Source organism: Colius striatus, chromosome 17, assembly GCF_028858725.1.
Source record: "Colius striatus isolate bColStr4 chromosome 17, bColStr4.1.hap1, whole genome shotgun sequence".
Lineage (NCBI taxonomy): Eukaryota > Metazoa > Chordata > Aves > Coliiformes > Coliidae > Colius > Colius striatus.
The window spans coordinates 10671619-10691971 of record NC_084775.1 but is presented as its reverse complement, the minus strand read 5'-3'; positions in this window follow the sequence as shown (position 1 = coordinate 10691971).

The window sequence follows — 20353 nt, the reverse complement described above, 5'->3', positions numbered from 1 at the left end:
CCAGGGAATCAGCCCTATCAGCCAACGGGCCATTTGTTTTTCCACAGGCTGTTTAAATTGCACCAGTGCTATCAGTGAAACCACCTCTGCTCATGGCCTCTTGGTCTGTAGGTGATAGAGGCCTCTGGTCTCCTGCTCCTGGTCTTTTTGAGGATGAGGAAACATCTTGGGTTAGTTTCCTCAGCATCAAATATGAGGTGACCACACTGTAACTGGTTATAAAGACAAACTAGCCCCATAACAGCAGTGCTGTGTATTTGGACTTACAGCAGATGTTTCCCCCTCCTGTTCTTCCAACTGTGGCCATGCAATTGGGATCATTGAGCTTTTCAGTGGTCCTGCCTTTGCTTTGAAATAAGGACAGGAAAAGGCCACTATTTTGAAGAGTGCTGTTTGCTCTGGTTAAGTGGGATGTGACGAGACTGGAGCTGTTCTGAGGAAGGTCCAGTTTTGGACCACTTGGACTTCTGCTCAATTTTGCTCATATCTCCAAGAGTGGAGGATTTACCTGCTGGAGTTTCTGCCCTGTGCTGCTCTTTGTGATCAACAACCATCCTTGATTTATACTCTGATAAGGCTCCAGGAAATAACGTGCCCTGCCTTGATAATGCTACTCATGCTGGTGCTCCAGCCCTGCGCACGTGGGCACAGCTCTGGGAACAGCATCTGCCTCTCCTGCACGCTGGATTCGGCTCATACCCAGCTCTGTCTCTCTTGCCTCTCCCATCCTAGCAAAAACAAATGCACTCTGCTGGTGTGTGTGCCGCATGAGCCCTGCCAGGAACAAAAAGAAGTTCAAATATTTGCATTGTGTTGTTAATCTTTCCATGGAGGCGATAAATGACAGGCTTCAGCAGAGCCTTTTGTTGCTGAGCACAGGATTTCCACCGTGCTGGCTCCAGCTTCACAGCTAAGATGAAACACCTACAATTAACAGTTGAGTCTTAGCTTGGGCAAAAATGCCTGAGGGTGATTGAAATATGGCCTTTCAAGAAAACCCCAAAACAAACCTGAGAAAAAGTCTTCCAACTTTCTCAGTGTTAGCTGAGAAGTGTCTGGTCTCTGAATGTAGTTTCACACTACAGCATTTTCACCATGAGCTCTGTTCCATGGTGCCTGGGATGCAAGCTGTCATCTGCACACAAATATTTCAGAGTTACCTTTCTTTGGACAGCCCCAAGCTCAAAGCCACGTGGAGGCCTGAGTTCCTCTGGGACTGGAGTTCTTGTTTTCATTTAGCTGAAATGATCAAGGAGCCAAAGATGTTTGCTGACATATTAATTCATAAACTTCAGATCTCAGCTTCTCAGTATCTGGGTAAACTGTTAACCCAGGAACAGAATGGTGAAATAGCCCCAAATATAAGCTAGCTCAGAAAATCAGGTGGTTTAATGTCACTGAGGGGAATAAAGAAAGGTATAATCCAGCCTTGTGAGAGATGCCAATATGCCAGATCAGTAGCAAAGTGGTGCAGGGAATGCAACCATCCAACACTGGCTACAGCAATACAGAATATTACATAGGTTAAGTTCTGCACTAACATAGAAGGACAAGGTATGCAGCCATTGGGGCAATGGCTGAGAGTTTTTTTTCCTGTGGTACTAAAATAGATGTTCCACATGTTACTCATGAGTTAAGCATCTGTAGTTAAACAAAACCCCAAGAAAGCCCACGCTGCTCTGTCTTGTGGGGTCTGTGTGGCTCTGTGCAACTTGGCACACTAGTTGAAGAGCAGAGCTTGGTGACAGAGGAAGGGACAGGGGATGTTTCTGTCCTGGGGCACTTCTCCACCTGGCTCAGTTCAGAGAGACAGGCGTGAGGTGCTGATGGCACTTTGGTTGCAAAATGAACTGGGAATGCCTCTGGCTTTTTTTGGTAGGATATGCAAGCAGTTCTTGCCAATTCTTGCAAAAAAAAAAAAAATGAAGTAATCCATGGCAAGGTTTGATCTGTAACCAGGTAGCATCCCTCATTAGCCCATGCCTGGAGATCTCCATGTACACTTCTCTGTGAATTCTACTTGTTTTCTTCCTTTCTTCCCCCATCCTTTTTGGTCTACCACCCCTTTGGTCTCTTTGTATTACTTTGATTCTGCCATCGTGCCCAGAAAGCCACAGTGCTGGCAGCCCTCCCTAGCATCATTCTGGATTGGATAACTACCTGTGCTTTACAAATTCTGATTGCCTTCTCAAGTTAATTTGATATTTTCCATTAGTCCCACCATGACTTTTCTGGCTCACAAAATTCTCATCAGGAATTCATTAGCCCTGAAACTTAAAAGAGTGAGTCGTCAGGCTTAAATACCATCTATAATTACCTTCTCTTTGTGCTGTGCTTTGGAAGGTATCTCCAGTGTTTCATTCTACACAGCAGGCAGTACTCCCCTAACACTACGATATGAAGTTAAATCATCTCTACTTCAGGTAGCTGAAAACCCATAAAAAATCTCAAAAGCTTCAGAAAATAGTGTTAGAGATGAAGCTTTTTCTGTTATCCTTTTTGTTCCATTCGTTATGAGCAACAGATACAAGAAGCACTGTTTGAGTCTGTTACAGCTACTGTCTGTATTTCCAGAAAGGCTCCATTTTGACAGGCTCTTTAAGCTCATTCCTTCTTACTTAGATTCACAGAACTGTTTTGGTTGGAAAGACCTTTAAGATCACAAAGTCCAACCACTCACCTCACACTGCCAAGCCCATCATCTATGCATCCCTCAGCACTCCATCTATGCATCTTTGCAGGATCTCCAGGGATGGGATTCCACCGTCTCCCTGGGCAGCCTGGACCAGTGTCTACAAGTCCTCTCAGTGAAAAAGTTCTTCCTGATCTTCAATCTAAACCTCCTCTGGTGCAACTTGAGGCCATTTCCTCTTGTAGAGAGTGCTCATGTCTCCTCTCAGCCTCTTCTCCAGGCTGAACACTCCCAGTTCCCTTGGCTGCTCCTCATCACATTTGTGCTCCAGACCCTTCCCCAGCTCTGGTGTCTTCCCCAGCACCTCAATGTCCGTTTTGTAGTGAGGGGCTTAAAACTGAATAAAGTATTTAAGGTGCAGAGTCAACAGTGCCACCAAGTACAAGGAGACAATAATTTCCCTGGTCCTGCTGGTCACACTATTTCTGATACAAGCCAGGATGCCACTGGCCTTCTTGGCCACCTGGGCACACTGCTGACTCATGTTCAGATGGCTGTTGTTTAACACCTCCAGGTACTTTTCCACAGGACAGCTTTCCAGCCATTCTGCCCCAAGCCTGTGGTGTTGCCTGGGGTTGTTGTGGCCCAAATGCAGGACCCAGCACTGGGCCTTGTTAAACTTCACACAATTGGCCTCGGTCCATGGCTCCAGCTGGTCCAGCTCCCTCTGAAGAGCTTTCCTGTCCTCAAGCTGATCTGTGCTCCCGCCCAGCTTTGTGTCATCCACAAACTCACTGAAGGTGCACTTAGGTGACTTCTGAGATCATGCAAGAGCTGAGGAATCTCCTCAGATTGCTTGTAGGCTCAGCCTGACAGTTGTGTCTATCAGGGTGGTAATAAAAGTCTGTACTGAAATGTAGCTATTCCAGGCAGAGAGTGGAAGGTGAGTAGACACTACACTGCCCACATTATAAATGCTTAAAGTCAATTTATTAGCATAGCCTGGCCCTAACATTCACTGACTGACAGCTTTGACGAGTGGGCTAAATCTTTTACTGCCTTTGGGTCTTTAGCACTGGCAGTAGGTGAAGGTCAAATTCACAAGGGCACAAGAAGATAACTTTGCCAAACATATTTCCTTTGTCAAGATAAATGAAACACAGGTTTAAATCAAACCCTTTGCAGAGGCTATGTATGCATCATTGTCTATTTAAAAACAGTTGATTGATAACAGTTCTTGTAATTAGCACAAGGAGTACCATTGGAAACTTCCTGGAAAGCATATGGACAGAGCAAACCTGTTACACTGAGCTGCATGATAAGAGGTATTGCACTTTAATGAAGCTAGTGGGTAAGAGCAAAGGTGTTATAAATGAGCACAATGGGCCATTTAAGCCAATTAAAACCAATTTATTAACACAGAAAAGAAAAAGCAAAGCACAGCGCTGGGCGACAGGGGGAGTCACCGCTCCACCAACTGCGCAACGAGAGTCGTTCTGTTCCTCCTTTTATACTCTCCTCCACGTCACCCCTCTAGCGTCCTTCCGCGCATGTCCACCCAGTTGCTAGGGGTCGTTTTCTGCCTCCGGCTGATCGTTGATGAAGGCCCCAGTAGTCTTCCTTGGTGTCCTTTGCTTAAGTCTGAAACTCGGAACAACTTGTAGTTGATTAGTTATCTTTTGCGGTTTCTCAACTTCGTAAACTATCACAAGGTTGCTAGCCCTTGGTTAACTATTTACAATATATTCTTTCCTGTTTCTAGTGAACAAAAAGTCATGTTCCCATCACAATCCCCCCTTTTTCTATTTCACTCTTTTTGTTCACTGAACCTGGTGAGCTCCTTTCTGCTGAGCTCCAAGTAGTCCTCTGCGTTTTCACTGTTTAGTGGTTCATATCTTGCTCTAACTAGCATAAGGTGAGCAGCCTCCAATCTTCCCTTCACTATGTTTATCAATTTGTTAAATATACAAGGCCCAAAGGTTAATATCAAGATAAATAATATTAGAGGTCCTGCTATAGTGGACAAAAGCGTTGTGAGCCAAGGAGAGTGGTTGAACCATGATTCATACCAACCCTGTTGTGCTTCCCTTTCCTTTTTACGTTTTTCCAATTGCTTCCTGAGCTCAGCCATGGTATCTATCACTATTCCAGTGTGATCTGCATATGTGCAACATTCCTCTCGTAAGGCTACACACAACCCTCCTTGTTGTAAAAACAATAAATCTAAACCCCTCCTATTCTGGAGCACTACTTCTGATAAGGACCTTACTGATTTGACTAGCCCATCTATCGCCTTTTCGATTCTACTCGAATCTTCATCTACTGAGGCTCTTAAGTTTATCATACCTTTTTGTTGGTTTATTAAGGCAGCTGCTCCTGTTCCTATTCCCAATATTCACAAAAAAAAATTCCCCAGGGTAGTTGCAATATGCCTTCCCTGGATTTGATGCTGGGCACATATAGAACCCTACCTTATTCTTACAGGGCTGAGTCTGGATAATGTCACACAGCTGACATCTAAAAGAGGGGGCCCCCGAAGTTGTAGTTTTTGCAATGACCCGTTGATCTTCCCATCTGATAAGTGACCATTTAAAGGGTTCATGGCTTGGTACATTGTCTCCTAGTGCTGTCCTGATCAATGACCATATCATCCACATCCACATTAAAGTTAAGTAAAATCCACTGCCAGTGTGGGTATGGTTAATTAGTCTGCCCAATTTTCCCATCCTTCTAACCCGAATCCTCTCGCCCCTTTGGTCATTGCCTGTAAGCTCCATGGGGTTCCGTCCTTTCACCAAGTATCCCTCTGCCTCGCTCGTCAACTAGTTTGCTGCTAGTTACGAGGGTTATTATCTTCTTGGCAGCAAGGATCCTTTTGGGGATGGAACTTACATTCCTCTCGCTCTTTGAGAGAGTTCACAGGGAGTTGCACCTGCAGCTGTTGGTTCGCCCACGGCTTGACCCTCGCGGGGGCCGAGAGGCTGGTTAGAACAGTATTGCCAAATTCAAATAAGAGGCCCCAATCCCGGCTTTGAGGCCTCGGATTGAGGTTATGCCCAAACTATCCCTCCCAGTACGGTTGGTAAGTATGGGCCCTCCCTTTTTCTGACAGTGGATTTATCACAACTTCTTACAAGTTTTAACTTGTACCAATTTTATAACAAAAGTTCAGCAAGCTAAATAATTAGCAAAAATGCAAAAGTTAGCTGTTAAAAATTCAAGCTCGGTAAATAGGGACACAAAGTCAATGATAGCTTTCGCTGGATTCTTTCCTGGTTTGCTGGTGACAGTCTTTCCCACTACTTAAGGGGCAGGGATTTATAATCGTACCGTCTTTCCTTCCTCCAAGTCTATGAGCTTTGTCCGGACGTCCCTGGTGTAACCTTAGTTAATACCAGCTTTAGGTCGTCTGTTGGTGTCTTTACTTTCCACTGAGGAGCCGGACACTCTGGGAAGTTGGAAGGGTCTACTGGCCCCTTTATTCGGCTTGCATGAGTCCACCCTTTCTCGGCTGTTCTTATGGCGGTGTCTGTGGTGAGCAGTGTTAAATAGGGCCCTTCCCACTTCGGTACTAGTGGGTTTTCCTTCCAACTTCTGACTAACACCCAATCTCCGGGCTGCACCTGATGTAATACAAGATCCAAAGGAGGTCTTTGGGTCCACATTCCTTTTTCCCATAAACTTCTCCTATACTTTGCCAAAATAATTAAATAACGATTCAAATTTTCGTCATTAATATTGGGGTTTGTTTGTACCTTTTCTAAATTATAAGGCATTCCATATAACATCTCAAAGGGAGATAACCCCGTATCTGCTCGTGGTTGTGTTCTAATGTTCAATAGGGCCAGTGGTATACACTTTACCCATGATAATTTAGTTTCTAACATCAGTTTAGTTAATTGTTTCTTTATTTCTCCATTCATCCTTTCTACCCGCCCTGAGCTCTGAGGATGATATGGGGTATGTCTTTCCCACTTTATTCCCAACGCATTAGCTAAATCCTGAGTTATTTTCGAGGTAAAGTGCGGGCCTTGATCTGAGTCTATGGTTTCGGGTACCCCATATCTCGGTATTACTTCTTCAAGCAAAATTTTTACTACAGTTTGGGCAGTCTCTCTCGTAGTTGGGAATGCTTCCACATAGTGTGTGAGATGATCCACCATCACCAAAAGGTATCTTATTCGCCCCACTTTAGGTAATTCTGTAAAGTCAATTTGTAGGCTTGAAAATGGTCTTTTAGCTAAGGGTCGACCTCCGGGAGGTAATTTCCTCAAGTTACTCCGATTAACTCGTAAACAGGTAGGACAACTTTTGGTGATGTGTTTGGCAATGTCGTGCAACCCAATAGTCATATATTTGGTTGCAAAATGATCTGCTAGTCCTTGAGCTCCCCAGTGTGTACCTTGGTGTAGTTTATACATAATTCTTTGGGCTACTGCTTTGGGCAATATTTCCCGCCCATCCTGGGTTATCCATTTTCCATTGTCCTTAGACAATTCCAATTTCTTTAACTTGTCCTCTTCTTCGGAGGTGAAGACTAATTCCGTGTCATCCGTTAATCTATCCTGCCTCTTCGGGTTTTCCCTTAAAAGCATTTCTCTAGCTGCTGCTCGCTTAGCTTCCCGATCTGCTGCATTATTCCCCCTAGTTTTGAGGTCCGTTCCTGTTTGATGGCCTTTTAGGTGTACTACTGCTATTCTTTTGGGTCCCCTCAGGGCTTGCAATACTTCAATTATCAATTGCTGGTGAACTAACCCCTTCCCTTGTGAGTTAATTAATCCTCGTTCTTCCCATAATTTTCCAAAGGTGTGTACTACCCCAAACCCATATTTGGAATCAGTATATATCGTTCCCTCCTTCCCCTTCAAAAGTTTTAAAGCTCGAAGGATGGCATACAGTTCACAGGCTTGTGCTGACCAGGACTTATCCAAAGCCCCTGATTCCACTACTTGTAAGTTTGTGCCCCTTATGATAGCGTAACCTGATTGACGTTTTCCTTCTACCACCCGGGAGGATCCATCTACAAATAACTTTTCTCCTTCATCTAATTCTTCTTCTTCTAAGTCAGGCCTAATTTTAGTTTGTTCTTCAATAGTTATCAAACAATTATGTGTCAAAGGTGTTTCTTCTACATTCCCAAACAAAAAGGTAGCTGGATTTTGAATAGCAGTTGTTTCTAAGGTAAAATTTGGTGCTTCTAATAAAATTCCCTCATATTTTAGGAGCCTAGTGTCTGATATCCATTTGTCTGCCTTTTGCTGCATAACGCTCCTGATATTATGGGGAGAATAAACCTTGAGATTGCTATTAAAGGTAATTTTCCTAGCCTCTTCGACTAATAACGCGCACCCAGCTAACATTTGCAGACACGCAGGCCATCCTCTGCTTACGGGGTCCAAAAGTTTCGATAGATACGCTACAGGTTTCCTCTTATCTGCCCATTCTTGGGCTAGTACTCCAAAAACTATTCCTTCCTCTATATTAACAAATAAGTAAAAAGGTCTTTTTAAATCAGGGAGGCTTAAAACTGGGGCATGCATCAGACTCTCCGTTAGTTCCCTCAGTTTTTCTGTGTCCTCCTGAGTCCATTTCATCCACCCATCCTGAGTCAGCTTTTGGTATAAGAACCTGGCCTTACTACTATAATTCTCAATCCATTGTCTACAATATCCTGTTAAACCCAAAATTTGTCTAATTTGTCTCTTGTTTTTAGGTATTGGCAATGATAGAATAGCCTGCACTCTTTCTGGGTCTATTCTTTTCTCACCTCGTTTTAAATAGTGCCCTAAATATTTTACTTCTTCTTCCACAAACTGTAGTTTGGCTCTTGAAACCTTTAATCCTTTAAGTCCCAAAAAATTTAAAAGTTTTATACTTTCTTTTCTTACTGCTTCTTCATCTTTTCCTGCTATTAATAAGTCATCTACATATTGTATCAAGGTTATCCCAGGTTCAGTTTGGTAATCCTCCAATATTTGTTCCAAAGCCTGCCCAAATAAATTAGGGGATTCTGTAAAACCTTGGGGTAACACCGTCCATCTAAGTTGTTGTTTCCTCCCTGTCTCTGGGTCTTCCCATTCAAAGGCAAAGTAATCTCTACTCACTTCATCTAAAGGACAAGCCCAAAAGGCATCCTTTAAGTCGATTACACTGTACCAGTGATTGTCCGGGCTCAGTTTACTCAATAACGTATAGGGATTAGCCACTACTGGGAACCTGGCTATTGTTCTCTTGTTTATTTCTCTTAAGTCATGTACTAAACGATAAGACCCGTTTGGTTTCTTTACCGGTAAAATTGGAGTATTATAAGGGGACATACAGGGTTCCAGTAGTCCCTGTTTGATTAGCCGGTCGATTTCTGGTTTCAGCCCTTTTCTCCCTTCCAAAGACATTGGGTATTGTTTTATTCTTACTGGCATCTCTGGATTTCTAATAGTGACCTTGAAGGGAGTAATTTCTAATCTTCCAGCGTTGTCAGGATTATACCATACTTCAGGGTTGATCCTTTCCTCATCTTCCAATCTCAAGGGGCACAACTTAATTTGGATTTCCTGTTCCACCACTGTGATTTGAATACCTAATTCTACAATCATATCCCTTCCTAATAGGTTATAATCTGATTCGGGTACTAATAAAAAGTCCCCAATGCCCATTTTGGAGTCTGATTCTACCATTACCTCTTTTATTATCTTAACTTCAAAAGGTTCTCCTTTTGCTCCCACTACTGTGGCAGTTTCTCTAGATAATTTACACCCTTTAGGTAATGACTGGAGTGTAGACCTTTCAGCTCCAGTGTCAACCAGGAAAGTAATATCCTGGCCCTGGGGACCCACCTTCAATTTTATCAAGGGCTCTCTTCGATGTTTCTGGGTCCCCAAAAGGTAGAGCCCCTGACCCCCCTAATCCTCCTTAAACTCCTTCTCATCCCTGATCCGCATCCGACATTCCTTCTTAAAGTGTCCCTTTTTCCCGCAATAAAAACACACCTTCAAGTTTTGTTTATCTTGTCCATTCCACCTGGATTCCCTTTTGTCTTGCTTGGGTTTCCTATCCATCTCCCGGCTTTCACGCATTGCAGCCACCATTATTCGGGCTTGTTTCTTATCTCGCTCTTCCTCCCTTCTCACATATACCTTTTGGGCCTCTCTTAGCAATTCATCTAGCTCCCTATCTTGCCAATCCTCTAATTTTTGTATTTTCTTTCTAATGTCTTCCCAGGATTTGGAAACAAAGTGTACTTTCAGTACTGCCTGTCCCATTTGTCCATCCGGATCCATTCCTGAATACAACTGAAAGTTCTTTCTTAGTCTCTCCAGCCATTCAGTGGGGGTCTCATCTTTTTTTTGTCTTTCGTTAAAAGCTTTGTTAATATTCTGTCCCCTTGGAACAGACTCCCTGATCCCTTGCACAATTATTGTTCTGAGATCTTGCATATGCACTCTATGGGCCGGATTCTGATGGTCCCAATTAGGGTTTTGTAACGGCCATTTTGTATCTGCTGCCGGCCCTTGCGCGTGCTGCGTATCCCAGATGCGCATTCCTTCCCTTCTGATCATATTTTTCTCTTCTGCTGTAAATAAGATGTTCAATATAGATTGCAGTTCTTCCCAAGTATACATGCTGGGTCCCAAAAATTGATCTACCCGCTCGGCTACTCCAAGTGGATCTTCCAAAAGGGATCCCATTTCTTTCTTAAAATCCCTAACATCCCCCGAACTTAGAGGCACCGATATAAACCCTATGCCAGGTTGGGGTCCCCCCATAGGCATCTCTCTTAAGGGATATAAACCCTTCCTGGTCCGGCTTCGGGTTACCGGTCCTGTATATTCGGGTTCATCCGAATCCGAGTCTGTCTCTGTTGGTGCGCTCGGAGGAGCCACTGCTGCCTGTACTTGGGGTGGGGGTACATAGGGTGGAGGTGCCACTAAAGCGTCATCTGGTTTACTTCCCTTTTTCTTACTCTTATTCCCTTTTGGTATTTCGGAGAGCTTAAACAGAAATACCTCCGGTCTCTCCACCCACACCCTAGCGTAATGACTCTCTTCTTGGGTACAGGGGGGGTATTTTGCTATTCACCCAAATATTTAAGGCTTGTCTTACCCAAAGTTCTGAGGAACCGAATATAGGCCAAAACACCCTTTTAGAAATTTCCTTCCCTCCCCATACTTCAACGCAATATTGAATCATTTTGGCCTTATCCTTGTCCTGCGTGCCTGGAAAATGTCGCCAGTTTTCTAACACAAACCCTAAAGGGCTTTCCCTAGGTACTGGAGGGAGTTTTACCTCGGCAGGGGGCTTACTCTTCCCCTGTCCCATTCTTCCGGAGTGCTTTCTTTCCGCGCTCCGGGATCCCACAGGGGCTTGCCCTTCCCCTGTCTTATTCTTCCGGAGTGCCTTCTTTCACACAATTCCTTTCGCTTCCCCTGGTTCGTGGCCCAAGCCCTCGCGGGTCTGTGGGAACCGCACTACTGAGGGTCCGCACTCACTTGGAGAGTCTGGCTGCCAGCTCTCCTCTCATGCACATCACACAGTCGCACTCCGGGATCCCAACCCCCGCCCGGACGGATCCCGTATTACTCACGCGCCCTGGACCGTCGTCCCGCGTCTTCGTCCGGACTTTGTGCACAAAACTTTTAAGGGGGTTCCCCGGGCCCTTAATTCTTCCGGAGTGCCTTAATTGCACTCCGGGATCCCCTTTGCTTTCTCTTTTCTTTTTTTTTTGGGTTCGTCGGTCGGGGTCGAGGGTGGATTTCAAGCACCGGGGCCACCAAATTGGTGGGGCGCCCCCCCTAGTGACTGAGAATCCTCCCCTACGGCCTCCGATCCGAGTCACAGCACCAAGCTGTTATAAATGAGCACAATGGGCCATTTAAGCCAATTAAAACCAATTTATTAACACAGAAAAGAAAAAGCAAAGCACAGCGCTGGGCGACAGGGGGAGTCACCGCTCCACCAACTGCGCAACGAGAGTCGTTCTGTTCCTCCTTTTATACTCTCCTCCACGTCACCCCTCCAGCGTCCTTCCGCGCATGTCCACCCAGTTGCTAGGGGTCGTTTTCTGCCTCCGGCTGATCGTTGATGAAGGCCCCAGTAGTCTTCCTTGGTGTCCTTTGCTTAAGTCTGAAACTCGGAACAACTTGTAGTTGATTAGTTATCTTTTGCGGTTTCTCAACTTCGTAAACTATCACAAGGTTGCTAGCCCTTGGTTAACTATTTACAATATATTCTTTCCTGTTTCTAGTGAACAAAAAGTCATGTTCCCATCACAAAAGGGGCCTTGGTTTCTTGGGTAACGGGAGAAGGAAAAAACATCTGCTTGTCCCATAGCTCATTGTAACAGGTTTGCAGGGTACATGGTTTAATGTTGGCTTTAATTATCACACACTGTGAAGTGTAATGTCTTCATTACTTATGTTCTCTTGAAAGTGTTCACCCCCTCTCCCCTGCCAGAAGTAATTGGGCAGCTATTCCCTAAGTCTTGTTAGTTTATCAGCCCAGTACTTCTCCGTTCCCACTTGCCACCTCTAGCACTTCAGAGAGGAGGTGTTTGTATTGAAATAGCCTAATGTTGGCAAGTCTGTTCCTAAAAGCCAAAGTTGGCAAAAACTTTGCTAAAGAAAAGGAAAGAAACCTAACCCCCAAATATGTCGTTCTCTTCAGGACTTGTCAGCAGGGACACTATATAACTTGCTGCTGTTGGGATGCAGTGATGCCTTTTCCTAGATGACACCATACTGATAGCCAGGGACAGGCAAGACGTTTCCTGTGTGATGCAGACAGCATGTGCCTCCTCTGTATCATGAGGGAACTGGATGAACGATTAAAAGGAGGACACTTGATTCCTTATGTAACAACAGATAGCCTATGATTCAGATAAGAGTGTACTTACGTTGTTAACATGGTATAAGTTGCTCCAGGGCCTATTTGTTCATGGTCTTTCTATCTGAATACAACTACAAAGAATTTCTCTGATTGAATGAGGCAGGTTGGTTTGACGTGGGCGAGTCTGTGGGTTGCAACTGTCATTCTCAGCGACAGTGCTGACTTGCAGCGCATGGTAATGTTTGTGGTTTGCTTGTCTGGTAGTTCTTCTTTTTATATATTTATTTAAATGCTATTGGTATATGCTATTCAGATACAGAGGACCCTTCCTCTGAATCTCACTGTAAGAAAAACTATAAAGACGTAATCCTCCCCACTCTTACTCACATGCATGATCAGAATGAATATGTACACATTAAATAAAATCCTAGATGGTGGGGGTTGAAGGGACCTCTCGAGCTCATCCAGCCCCAACCTCTACTAAAGCAGCCTCCCCTGAAACAAGAGGCAGGGGAACATATCCAGGCAGGTTTAGAAACCTCCCGAGAAGGAGCCCCACATCCTCCCTGGGCAGCCTGGGCCAGGGCTCCCTCACAGCAAAGAAATTTTCCCTTGTGTTCAAGTGGAACTTCCTGTGTTCCAGCTTCTGACATTTACCCTTTGTCCTGTCACTGGGCACGAGTATGCACCTTGCTATGGCTATTCTTCCTACTCAGGTACCATGGCTTTCTTGGTGTCAGAGTCACAGGGATAGCCCTCTGTGCCTTACATAACAGCCTAGACCCATACAGGTATCAGCAGATTTGTTTATGTTTTAATCACGGCCTTTATTTGCTGTCCTGTGACACTTTAAACTGATGCCACAGTGGTTACAGATGTCTTTCAAGTTGATTCTCATCCTAAGCGTGCTGTCTGGTGTCAGCCAGCTCCTCTGCTGACACAGGTCAATGTAATGAGAATCGTTTCACCTGGCTGGGGACATTTAGTGTGACACTAAATTGGGAATGGTTGAGCGTAGTCTTAAAACACAAGACCTGAGGACTACAAAATGCTTGGAGTTTTTAAGGAAAGATATTATATTAGTGAAAAGATTAAGGCTGTTGACAGAAAAATCTGATTCTCAATATAAACCCTGAGATCTGAAGGAAGTTTACCTGAGAAAATCCTAGTCTTACAAACTACAGGAGAATGTCATAAAAAATTAAACAAGTTATTTTAAAATGAAATAGTTCCAGTGTTTCTCTTTCCCTTAGATGCCATTTAAACTCCATTCTTCTGCCTCTTTTTTCTCTTCACACATTACACATTTCCTTCCTGAAGGAGAAAATCTCTTAACTTGTAATCAGTGTTGTTGCAATGATACAATATATGTTATCTAAATCAAAATGTCTGTGATGTTTTAAATGTAAAATGTATTGTACTGCTCCCTAGACTTAGGTCTTTATTATTGTGTCTATACCAGAGAAGTCGAGCAGTAGGATCCCAGATATATTAAAGGTCAAGCAGAGACTGAATGCTAAATTGCAAGTAATGGGGCACTTTCTGTGCCCTCTGATTCCCACGGTGGACAAGCTTTCCCCCCTGATCCCTTTGTGCTCCCCTGGAATTCACACTGGTTTGATCAGCAGCACCCCAGGTTCAGTGACCTCTGTCACTGTGATCGATCACTGGCCCTCATCATGCTTCATGTATTTCACCCTCTCTACTCTGCAATTCCACTCATAGAGGCATAGTAAGGTTAGAGAGGTTTGCCTACACTATTTAATTTAGCAGCTTGATTATCTTCTTGCAGTTGCAGAGGTGCCCAGAGCTTCCCAGGAAATTCACTGCAGAGCAGGCAGCATGAAAACACCCAGGACTCTGGATACATATGCTCCGAATCCCTTTCCATGCCCTGTCCATGGGGTCAGGCCTCTTACAGTGTCAGCAAGCATACAACAATTCAGCAGAAAGGGAAACAGTTAACCCTGCCCACTGTATTTTATTGTGTGGTTCATTTAAGACCACTTTTGGGTTTCTTTGTATTTGATATATTTTGTTTATTTGCAGTAGAATGGAAGGGAGTTGCAGTCAAATATAAGGTAGTATTAACAGCTCATTGCATGTGGTCATTTACTGTAACCAGATTATGCTTGTGTTGCTACTCAAGCCTTGAAGCTGCAAGAAGTGTCCCATCCTAATTGCATAACCTCAGCTGAGGTCCCCTTGGTAATAAGTGAGTGGATAAAACTCTTCCTTAACACATTGCTCAAGAGTCAGAAAAAGGATGTTGGTACCCTGCTTACTATCCCATGTTCATTTTAAAAGACACTCGTCAACCAACAACCCAATAGCTTTTCTTCCCTCTGGGTTTTGTTAGGTTAATCCATGAGTCATGGAATATTTGACTACAATTCCATGAGTCACGACAAAGCTCCACAGCCCTCATGGTTCTGGATGATCTTGCTGTCTGGTACTGCCAGGTCAGGTGTCTTCCCAATGCCTGGATCCACATCGTGACTGCATCCTGAAACATTTTATAGTGTCAGGAAAACAAAATCCTCAACTGGGAAATATCAGAGTTAACCTGGCTTATCATCAGAACAGCTCTCACAGCTTGTACCTAGTGCTGGGGAAAGCATTAGCTATGGACAGAGAATTCCCAAATCGGGGTCAGCCTTCTTCCCCTTGCTTTCATTCAGACATTTGCTTTTATTAGTGATTGTGTCTCGTTACACTTGACAAAAGGTAAATGACAAATGCTGAGGTGTGTACATTTCTGGTTTTTAATTGGACACAACCATTACTGCAGTACAGTCGCTACCAAAATCATAGCAGTACAAAATCAATTATGAGAAATTAGGTCTTCAAAGACCTTGCCATTTACACAGATGAGGAAAAAGAAGAGAGAGCGATCTAGGGGAGTTAAGTACCTAAATATATCTCAGAAATGCATCTCTAATTTTTCAGGCAAAAGTCAGCAGCTGGAGATCTTCAACCCCAACCAAGTAGTTCACCTAAACTGCATTTCTGGACAGTTGCCAAGTGAATTCATTGAGCAGAGAGCTCAGATGTGAAAAAAAAAGAAGGAAAGAAACAATAAGATCAGATAAAAATAACTCTAATTTCATTATGTCTTTGCCCTTCGGTCTTCGTCTTTGCTGTGGGGCAATAACTGCTGGGGTACAGATCTGGATGGGCCTGACATCTTAGCAGATCAGTGTTCTTTTTTACTATAAATTAGTTTGAAAGCACTAAGCACTACAGAAATTCTTCTGGTGCTCCACTGAAAACTTTGCTTTCACGTCAGTCATTGCTTCAGGCTTCTGTGTTGGAAAATTGTTCCTCTAGTTTCCTAGAAATGTCCAAGGACGAGAGATCATGGCTTTAGAGGATTGCAACATGAGTACAGATCCCAGCTGCTTGCTGCTACAAACAACAACATCCAGACTCACTGCAGGCTGCATCTGTGGTGGACCTGCTTCTGCAGGGGGGTTGGACTAGATGATGTCTAAAGGTCCCTTCCAACTCCTACCATTCTGTGATTCTATGAACTCTACATTTCTGTGAGACAGCCTGTCCTTGTCAGTTGAAAAAGCTGACTGAGAGCAGCTCCAGAAACAGACCCTGAAGTTTTTTCCTAAGTGATCTTTCTTTGTAGCCATAGGAGTGGCACTAGGATGATAACTTCCAAGGCCTGATATAGGAGTAGCTGCTCATCTCAGGCTTTTAAAGAGAGAGACTCAGCCTCTGCCCAAAACCAGAACACTGAAGGCAAATCACAAAGGAAGAGAGTTGGGCACACATCATGTAGCTTGCTAATCCAAGGCCACATCTTGACCTTGCCTGTGTTGTTCTTGGCAGATGTTTGCCCAACCTGTCTCTTTCTGGGGACAGTGACAATGCTCTGGAGCTGCCCTGGCAGCCCCCTCCTCTCCTGAACCATCCTGGGGAGGAAGAGAGCTACTTCATTGCTGCTGAAGCTCATTATGCCTTGTCCTATTTGCAATGGACATTCCTCACTGTTACAGTTGTCCTTTACCCATATCTGTAAATAATGGAAACTCATTTCTGCTCTGGCTTCACATGGGCTGAGTAAGACTTTGGCTGGAGCAACAATTACTTGAAATTGTCTGTGCTACTGGTCTACTTGAAAACACAGATACCTCCAAGCCAATTAGTCATAAAGAGAAAAGTTTCCTTAACAGTCCCTTCCCAAAGCAAAGCTGAAAGCTTGCTGGAAGCAGTCAGTCATCTTAAGTGAGCTGATGCCAGACACTGGGGGCTCTGGCAGTGCCTCTCTTTCCCTAAGAAAATGACCAAGATTCCTATTTTTAAGCAGATCTTACGCTTCCCAGATATCATGATAGAGAAGAAGAAGTGACTGTTTCTATAAGCTTGCATGTTTCTGCAGCTCTTTAATGTAATCCAGCAGGGAAAGAGTGTTAAACTTGCTCTGAGATAGGCAGGTTTTAGAGCAGGAAAAGCAATGAGGCCTCTGATTCATAACAGGATAGACACAGGTTCCTCTGTGAAGTCACTCCTGACTTCTAATATTTTAGTTTTCTTAGGTGATTTTTGTCTTGAGGCTGCTTTTGAAAAGCTCAAAGACACCTGAGATGACAAATGTGACTTCACTGTCCACCTGGACTGCTTTGGAAAGCAGTTTCTAGGGATAAGAGGTTCTTTCTGACCATGACTTTCACCTCTCTCCTGGAGCAGGAGATAGTCCTTAAACCTGGTGGTTTCCCACGTATGAGTCATGCCCCCTCCTCACCCAATGCTGGCCATGCCCCATCTGCAGAGAAGCTCAGGCTGAAGGCTGAGCAACCTTCTTCTGGCCTCCAAAATTTATGGCTCTATAGACGTGAGAGATAAGGAATATGACACTCCTACTACTCCTGCCGTGAGGTGTGCAGTTATTTTTAACACAGAGGTCACCAATCTAAGGGCTAGTGCTGAGGCATGTTGGAGCTGACACTCTTGACTTGAGTGGTCCCAGGGCACAGACTAAAGTGAGACCCATGTCCCCTCCTAACAAGGCTTGGCTTCACCAGAAGTGATGTGAAGGGCCCCACAGATGGCATGGACCAAAGTGTGTGAGTGTGTGTGTGGGTGTTTGTGTGGGTGTTTGTGTGGATGCAGATGGTGACTGGGGCTCTGTTCTCATCCAGGACAGAGATGACATCCTGTAAGGAACTGCATGATAATACCTGCTGATTTATGGACAAGCAGTGTTTGTTCTGGCAAGAAATAGCTTCCAATTAGCCTGAAAACACTGCTCTGGGTGGAGGATTTGCAAACTCTCTCTTACTTGTTGGCAAACCTCATTTTAATATAATCAGCCACTTGACAGGCAGGTTAGGTAATGGTCCTTGATGTGAGCACTAACAGATTTGAACACTGAGTACAGCCTTTAGTGCCCAGAGTCCTCTGCCAGCAGCAGATATTAAAATGCCAGGGGAACCTAGGGAGCCCCTTGCCAGAGCACCTTGCTGAGTACATTAAAATGCTGTCTTCAATAATTCATAAAATCTGTTCAGTGAGCTGGTGTGTATGTGTGGGGAGGGGGGTAATAAAATATCTCAGACCTGGCCTGCCAGGATAATTCAGTGGCTAGTTAAATCTCTCAACTGTATTAATCAATAAAGGGGCCCACAGCACAAATAAATCCAGAATGTAATATGACAGGGCTGTGGAAGTGCATGGAAAGCAATTCTCTCTCTCCTGTGCATGATGCTGGGTGCCACACTGCTCCAGCAACTGGTATGTGAACAGCCTTAAACACCCAGACTTTACAGTTGTGTTATCCCATGCAGACATGTCACCCAAACGTCTTCAATTCAGCTGTGCGTGCAACGGAGGGAGGAGTTGGCTGTGAAAGGTAAGGAGCAGGCTGTAAACTCCGTCACTTAACTGCTTGTCTCTAGTTTCACTGATCAAGAGCTGATGTCATGAGTGGAGGAGGATCACTCCCTAAGATAAAAGCATTTTACCTGAGTTGGAAAGCTGTTTCTGCAAATCCCTGGTGAAGTATGAACAAATATTCTTGACATAACTTACACCACTGCTGTAAATTTACAGATCTTTTCAGAGCTCCAAATTAATCTGCTCTTGCAGCCTCTCCAGGAGTGCAACACAACACGGCTGTGTTCAAAACTCATTTCTCCTGGTGTGACTTGTCATAATTCTGTAATCTGTGTCTTCCCCTTAATGTAACTGAGCCAGAATCTAACCTACTAACAGATATCTGAAAGAGGTACGATTAAAAGATGTACTTTTAACTTTCCACTAAATGCAGCCTGCAGCTTCCCTTTTGTTCATTAATGCCAGGCTAATATTTACTTTTACTATTTGCAGGTATTTGTAGACCTTACACATATTTCTCCCACCAAACCAATTTTCAGCCAAGCACTGCATATTCAGTTCCTCCACTTCCTCCTGATGAATTTGGCAACACTTCCAGCACTCAGGTTAGCGTTGGCTCTGCCCAGATACTGGCAGTTGTGCTCGCTTATTAGGATGTTTGTGGAAAGCGGATGTGTAACTGTCTTAACACGTCTGAGTTTTAATCAGATTTTGAATTCAAATTAATACAGTGTCTGGTGTTTATCCAGGTGTACTCTGAAACTAAGTCTTACCCAATCTTTCCTCTTGTGCTACTCTGTCCATCTTTTTTTAGCTAAGAAGTAGCTAGAATAATTTTCAGGCATCCATTTCTGTGAAGAAAATTACTCAGCAGCAGCACTACTTATGAGCACTGCAGGTCATGTTAAAACTCATCTTCAGGCTTAAGCATTCATCTAATGCAAAGAGGAGATGCGTGGCCAGTTACAAGGCTCATGTGCAGTAACTTGTTCAGTCACATCTTGCTCATGTGCCCAAGCCTCATAGTTTGGCATTTCCCTTCCACCAGGAACAGCAATTTGATTTCTTGGCCCTTAGTGCCCCTGTCTCTTTGGCAATTTCTGTAGTAAAAAGATTACACAAGATGATCTTGGAGTTTCCCTCACCATCAAGCAGAACTTTGATTTCAAAACAGAGATATAACAAGGGAAATAACTTGTTCCTTGAGATAGCATCTGGACAGGGATTCCCCAAGCCTTCCAGACACAGTGGTTCAACTTCACAGCTGTCCACTGTGAAGCTTCTGATCTCTCATCTAACAGTGTGCAGAACACTGGGATGGAGCTGCTGAACAAGAAAAACTAGAACATCAGGATCTTGGGAAAGACTGTTGCCTGGCACACAGAAGATGCTTGTAGTAAGTAACTAGAACTATCTAGAAAGGCATCATGAGATGTGTCACACATCTGACATGGGTTCTTTGGGATATGGGAACGCAGGTCTTTGCTAGATAGGAGCAAATGTAGAGTGTTTCTTGTCCCAGAAGACATGGTCAAATGGATACACCGTGCTCTTTGAGTATATCAGGATGGGACTGAAGTCTCATGTAACTGTTCACAGAAGCTCTGGTGCCTACAGCAGAGTATATGCAGCAGCAAGCAGTTAAGGATGCATTAGCCCTCCATAGCATACACCCAGCTTCCCAGTTAGATTTTTCAGTCCAAAATGAAGCCTACATTGCTTCAGGTTACTGGTAAAAGAATTAGCTTGCTTAAAACTCATGTAGTTGTACCCACATGAGCATCAGTCGCACCTTGAGCTGCTGGTTAGGTACACACATAATTTATTCCATAGATTGGACTATGATGAGAACAATCAATTATTCTATCTTTATCATAAATCTTTATTCTGAGTTTACTTGTTCTTGCTTAACTCCATCATACTTCTGTAGCTGTGACAAATTCCACGGCATACAGGTGTTGTCAGAGGTAATCATATCTTACCTCTGCAGCCCAGAGGTAAGGATGGCACTCCTGGATTCCAGTAGGTAGAAACAGATGTATTTATGACTAC